The sequence below is a fragment of the Nyctereutes procyonoides genome, unplaced genomic scaffold (assembly GCF_905146905.1).
Source record: "Nyctereutes procyonoides isolate TBG_1078 unplaced genomic scaffold, NYPRO_anot_genome, whole genome shotgun sequence".
In the NCBI taxonomy this organism is placed as follows: domain Eukaryota; kingdom Metazoa; phylum Chordata; class Mammalia; order Carnivora; family Canidae; genus Nyctereutes; species Nyctereutes procyonoides.
In genome coordinates, this window is record NW_026575145.1 from 20,550,968 (window position 1) to 20,557,615 (window position 6,648).

The following is a 6,648-nucleotide window of genomic DNA, read 5'->3' on the forward strand; positions in this document are numbered from 1 at the left end:
TATAAAAACTACTGAATTCCATCAAAACACATTATATATTGAAACATAGTGACAGCGCGTAACAGTATTGCCTTATGCTTTATTACGGTGGCTAATTTTAGCCCCTAACATGGTTTCTGGTGGCCTTGTCTAACACATTTGAGAAAAACAGATATTACTTTCCACCTTGCTGTGAACTCACTTGGGAAGCCTCAACTTCTTTTTCAAAAATAGAGCCAATAACCAGTTATTTCAAAAATATATTTTTGGCAATGACTGGAATTTATTGAAATTCTATTTCTACAGCAACTATGAGGATCATCTTGCATTATCAGGGGTTCTTATGCATTTTGAACATACTTAAACTTATATGTAATATTTAATTAATACTAGATCAGATCTTTATAAAGTTGTAATCCAGAGTTATGATTTACAAATCACTCTTTTGATATTAAATTTGGAGAATGAATATCTGTAATGGATGAGATGTGTGTAGGGTTAATCACAGAAGATTTGCATAGATGTAAAGATGTCTAGAAGATTCTCCAACATAAGGGAATATGGGGATCCAGAGTTCCTAGGAGAAAACAGGAATAATAAAATCATAGTTTGAAGGAAAGAACGGAGTTCTATTATATGATCTTCAGGGGTTCTAATTACAATATGAAAGCTCTGTAGCTCTCATAGATTATTTTAGAAATGCATTTCTCAGCCAAAACTAAGTATTTTGGTTTCTGGTAGATTCATTCTTGTCTTTCTTTCAGTTAGACTGGCTCACACTCATTTATTCACTTTTATCATTAAAGAAAACAGAGCAGTGGCTCAGTTGGTTAAGCATCCAACTCTTGGTTTCATGATCTTTCAGTCATGGGATCAAGCCCCACATTGGACTCCTTGCTCTATGCAGTCTGCTTCAGATTCTGTCTCCCTCCACTATACCCCTTCCTGCTTGCACACCCCCCCAAATAAATAAATAAAATCTTAAAAAAAAAAGAGCAAAATGATATCTCTCAGTTCATGCGAGTCAGTGGTAGAAAAACAATACTAAGATCCTTAGTCTGCTAGCTTTCAGTTTGGGTCATAGCATGCAGAAATACTCTATGTCCTTTAAATCAAGTATTTAAAATTCTTCCATGATGTTTTTCCTTAGTAATATGTTGTTTTCCCAATACATTTTTTTTGCTAGAGAAAAATATGAATTAATTTCTTACCAGTTCTGTGCATCATTCCACTTTCATTTATATTAAATGCATTCTATAAATCCTGCAGGTTTGTTTGGATTGTTTATAGAAATATACTGGGAAGGAAAGGATGATTGCTAAGCTGGATTTCAGTAATGGAGTAATCAGAGACTTTCATAGAGTTCATTTTATTCCTTATTTATGATTTATAGTTGTTTCTTTAACTGCCTGCAAGGTACATGAAGAAGCATAAGCCAGAAAACTATGAAAACATACATAAATATTTATTCAAATGTGTTATTTTTTGCCTGATAACAATGCTTTTTTTTTTAAGTTTTCTCTATTGGAGCATATTTTTCGGAGCAACTCACTCAAGTTTCTTCTGTTTTGTTTTGCTTTTATTTGTTTTTGCAAATTATTAGGGAAGAGTCAAAAGTTTTATTCTCCCAAAAGAAATTGCACTCACTGCAACTTTATCACACCCTAAGTTGAAAAGCATGAGAATGTGATAATGATGCTGTTACTATTGTTTCCCAAGGAGCACAGGTGAGAGGCAAAGCAAGTAGACAATCAGGTCACACTCCCAGTCTCACCTTCTACATAATCTGAAGCATAAAAGGAGTTTTGCCCAGATCCAGAATTTATAATACCATTCTCATCTGTGTGTAGGGATGTGTGTGTGTGTGTGTGTGTGTGTGTGTGTGTGCGCACGTGCCCACCTTTCATTCCTTAGCAATCTCTCTAGGGATGTTAATATTGTGCCTAAACAATGGATTGGAAAGTAAAACATTCAAACAGCTGCAAACACTGAATAACTGTTTTGACTCCAGTGTACCAATTTTACTGGATTCATCATTGTTTTAATGTTGCTAGAATGAGCCAGAATAAGGAAATCTATGGGCCTAATGATAAGCCCAAACATCCCTTTCTCATTAATATCAAGTGCAGACACTATGAAAGGTATATTTGTAACACTTATTCCAGATATCAGCTGGGTGGCTGTGTTAACAATAGTGGCAAAGTGCTTGGGTTCTACAATCAGAATGCTGTGCTTCACGTTATGGCTCTGCTCCTCTCCAGCTGTAATCCTATGTGAGTTACTTAACCTTTTGGAACTCAATTTCCTCCTCTGTAAAATGTGAGTATTCTACCCTATTTTTGCTATTGGGATTATATGTACTAAACCATTCAACAACTATAAAATGTGTTAAAGATCTTAGTACAATGCCAGACACTTGGTACTTGGTAAAATTAGCTAACCTTCGGTATGTAACGTCTCACTGAAGATTCTACAGTTGACTGACGTTCTCATCAGAGAATATTAGTTGGGTATCGAATAATTATGTCTAGAAGAAGAGTGAGTCCATTCATTTTGAAGACACATTGAAGATGTTTTAAAGGTGATAGGATCCAAAACAACCCTCTTCGTGATTGAAGAAAAGATCTCTAAAGCAAAAAAAGGAAAACAGCATATGATTTACAGAAGGAGATAAAATTGATAAGTGTTGGGATTGATTAACAATCTCTGATTTTCAGTGGAAGAAAAATATTACCTTATCTAAGGCAGAAACATAGCTTGGCTCAGAGAAGACTCATTACATAGGACAGACTGCTTATGAAATCTTTGTGACAGGAATCTCAAATTACGCATCAATTCATTTAACAGCCAGAATTCTGGAGGGAATGGAATTTATTGGTTTGTTTTTTGTTTTTGTTTTTGTTTTTAGAATGTTAAATGTATAATGCTTGAGTACACATTGCTTAGTATTTGCTATTTGGCCTTGAATGATGTATTTTTGGATGCCCATTTTCATGGAAGCATGATCTGAGAGTATATATTTCAACACCAATAACACCAGCAGAAGCAACAAAACAGTCCCACAGAGAATTTATATTCCTAAATATATGTGGATGTCAATAGCTTCATTTATTTATTTGTTTATTCATTCATTCATTTGCTCATTCATTTATTTATTTATGCATGCATGTAAGCAAACAATCTGGTCAAAGTTATTCTGTATTTTATGATGGTTGAGATTATAATCAGATAATAGTATTTCATGGTAATAGTTAACACTAAAACTTAGTAGAGCGGCATCTATTTTCTATGATAAAGACAGTAAACATTTTTGAACATGCAAGAACTCAGATAATGTAGTTACCATGAGACCTTCTTGAAGACACTACTGGAGGCTGATATTCAGGCAATTTAGAGATGAACAGAAAAGCTATGGAGAGAGGTTGGTATAGAACATTAGGAAAGTAGGGCTAAGACACCAGAATTTAAGACTATGATGGAAGGGCTGCCATCAAAAGACTAAGTATTAAGATTTCAGGATTAGTAGGCAGACCAATGTGAGAATTATGGTTTCGGAACACAATACAACTGTCATAAATCTTGATAATGAATAATTCATGTAATTAGGAAATGTTGGGAAGAAAGGGTGAGTGTGTACATGAAAAGGAAGAGTAAGTGCAGTTGTTTCTTTATCTTTTACAACAATGGATAAAAATATATACTTAGAACTGATGAATCTGGTAACAGGAGTATAAAGCCATTTAACAGATAAAAGCTAAATGTTAAGAAGGATTTTTTAATCTGCAAAAATTGATGGTAAAGGAAGAGAGGAAATGGGATAGCAGAAAATCATTCTATATACTAAATTACTGCTCACATAGCATTTTGAAAGGAGCTATATAAATAAATAAGCAGATAATTTTAATAAACCACTGCATTGATAACTGTGTTGGGAAATGGTATAAATTATAATTTATATAAGGGACAATACAGTGATATATAGCAAAGATTTAAAAATACACATATTCCTTGACTTAAAATTCCATTCAAAAATGTATCCTGTAAACTCCAACATGGGTGAAGTGATGTATATACAGTTATCATCATTTGTAAGTGAAAGATTAAAAACACCAAAATGGGATGCCTGGGTGGCTCAGTGATTGGGTGCATCTGCCTTTGGCTCAGGGCTTGATCCTGGAGTATGGGGATCGAGTCCCACGTCGGGTTCCCTGCATGGAGCCTGCTTCTCCCTCTGCCTGTGCCTCTGCCTCTCTGTGTGTCTCTCATTAATGAATAAATAAAATCTTAAAAAAATTAAAACACCAAAATGTCCATCAGTAGGGGACCAATGAAATAAAAATTTAAAAGTACACAGTAGAGAGGTAAAGAAGGATAGGAAATTTTATGTGCTGATATGGAGTGATATCCAAGGTATAGTAAGTGAAAAAAAAAAAAGGAAATGAGAAGAAGGGTGCATACTACAATTTTTAAAAAATGTAAAAAAAAAAGCTTATATGTTTATTAAATATCTCTAGATGCATACCTAAAAATTTCATAGCATTTTAAAGGGGAGAACTGAGAGGTGGGGGGGATTCATTTTAGATCTTCTTTACTCATTTTTAAATGTTGTAGCATTAGTATTCATTTAAAAATGAATTAAAAATGTAAATTAAAGAAAAACAAGAAGTATTCATCTGGGTCATTTGTGACCTCAGTGAAAATGGCTCTTTGGAATGGTTTGAACAGAGTAAGTTGAGAAGAAAATGAGGGTTGAGAAATTGTAGAAAGGACAATAAACACATAGACATATTTTCAATAAGTTCACTTGTGTTTGTAGTTATAGATGAGGGCAATAGAGTTATAGGTAATAGATATAGATAGACCATAAGATAAATATAGATAATGGAAAAGATTGGCAATACTCCAATATATTTGCATGGTAGTGAGGGGGATGATCCAGTATCTAGGATGTAAATTTTACCCAAAGTAATGACTTTCGTTTTAAAACGTTAGATTTTTTTTTTTTCTGATAGGAATTATATCTCAGGACTTGCTCTCTATTAAGGCCCCCTTCCTTGTTGGCAATAGGAACATTTTATCTGTATCTATTTCTGTGATAAAAGGGGGCAGAGAGGATAATTGAGTTGTTGGAACAGAGTCATATGATCATGGGAAAAGGCAGTCCTGTTGGGGCTGGCAGGCAGCATAGTATACTATCTCCACCTTGCTGGTCTTGCTACTTTCAGATTCCACCATTATTCTTAGTATGTGCTGCTTAGGAGAATTGAAGGGAGGAGCAAGTGACAGGACATTTTGGTCTAGCCCTACAAAATAAATGGAATACAGTTATTGTGTGAAAAAGAGAGATGGAGAAAAGTTATGAAATATTTCTATTTCAAGATCTACAGTTCTGTAGAGATTTATTTTGCTTTCCATTCCAACATATATTCTACTTTTGTAGTTTATCTGTAATTTTGGGGAAAATGTATTTTGTTTATTGTGTCTGCCTCTCACCTCCCGCTCATCCTGTGGTTCACACCCAATCCAAGCCATGGCCACCTACACCCAAATGTCTTCTCTCTTCCTATTCTTTTCTGATGTACTCTTCTATGGTTTTCTATTTCTATCATGTGGAAACGATCCCACTTTCTCACCAATGGGCTCTCCCCCTTATTCTGCTCCAACTTCATTTTTTGAAGCTCCCTATTGACAATACAGACAAGTAGGTGGAGTTATTTGCATATTGTTTTGGTAGATGAGTGAGTAGAAATTCTAGCACCTACAACAGGGGCCTGTGAATTGAACACAGGGTCAGTCAATGTTAATTAAACTAATAGCGCTTGCTTTCGCAGCACGTACACTAAAATTGGAATGACACAAAGGAGATTAGCATGGCCCCTGTGCAAGGATGGTGTCTACAGTAACAAATAATACAATTTCAAGAGAAGTAGACTGGTTTAATTGAAGGCAGCTCTGTTAACAGGACTGTCCAACATGAAACGGGACCAGACTTTTCTTTCAAAGTATGCCAAGTTTTCATTATGATCACCTAACTCCCAATTTGTTATAGTGGAATTTCTTCATTAGATAGGCAGTTGGGTCTGAAGATGTCTAAAATCTTTCCAAATCTTAATAATTGATGATCATTGGATGCATTCTCTACTTTTCATCAAAGCTCATACTTGTGTCTGGATTGCTTGTGAAGAAGTCAACTTACTTATTGTAAAGTGATTCACTTTTTAATAAGATCTTAGTTCTGTATAAAATTGAAAATATTTGTATATTAAAAAAAAAAGTCAACCTGCCTAGATACTCAATCAGCTTTTGCCAGAGGGCTTTTTTTTAAATGAGCTGAGACAGAGGCACATGACTGCACAGGCCTCTAGCACAGTGAGGGCAACCAAGTTGAGAGACAACTTGCTCAGCTGTTCAAAAGAAGGGAAAGGTACTGGTTCCAGACCTGCTCCAGAGAGAAGCTCAAAGGTACTCAGCACTGGCAGAACAAAGGACCCCAGGAGGGAAGCTTTGCTCCAAAAAGGAGGCTTTTGCTTCAGGAGAAGACTGTTCCAGGAAAAAGAGACTGGCTGTTTCAAACTAAAAAAAAAAAAAAAAAAAAAAAAAAAAAAAAAAAAAAAACCAGCAGCAGCTGATCTCATGGCTCTTAGCAAAATAGTGAGTAGAAAAGAAATA

At 35.0% G+C, this 6,648-nt stretch overlaps 1 pseudogene; it reads left to right on the forward strand.

The window, feature by feature from the left end:
* The first annotated feature begins 5,798 nt into the window (after window positions 1–5,798).
* LOC129499594 (U6 spliceosomal RNA) lies at window positions 5,799–5,898 on the forward strand (annotated as a pseudogene).
* The last annotated feature ends 750 nt before the right edge of the window (window positions 5,899–6,648 follow it).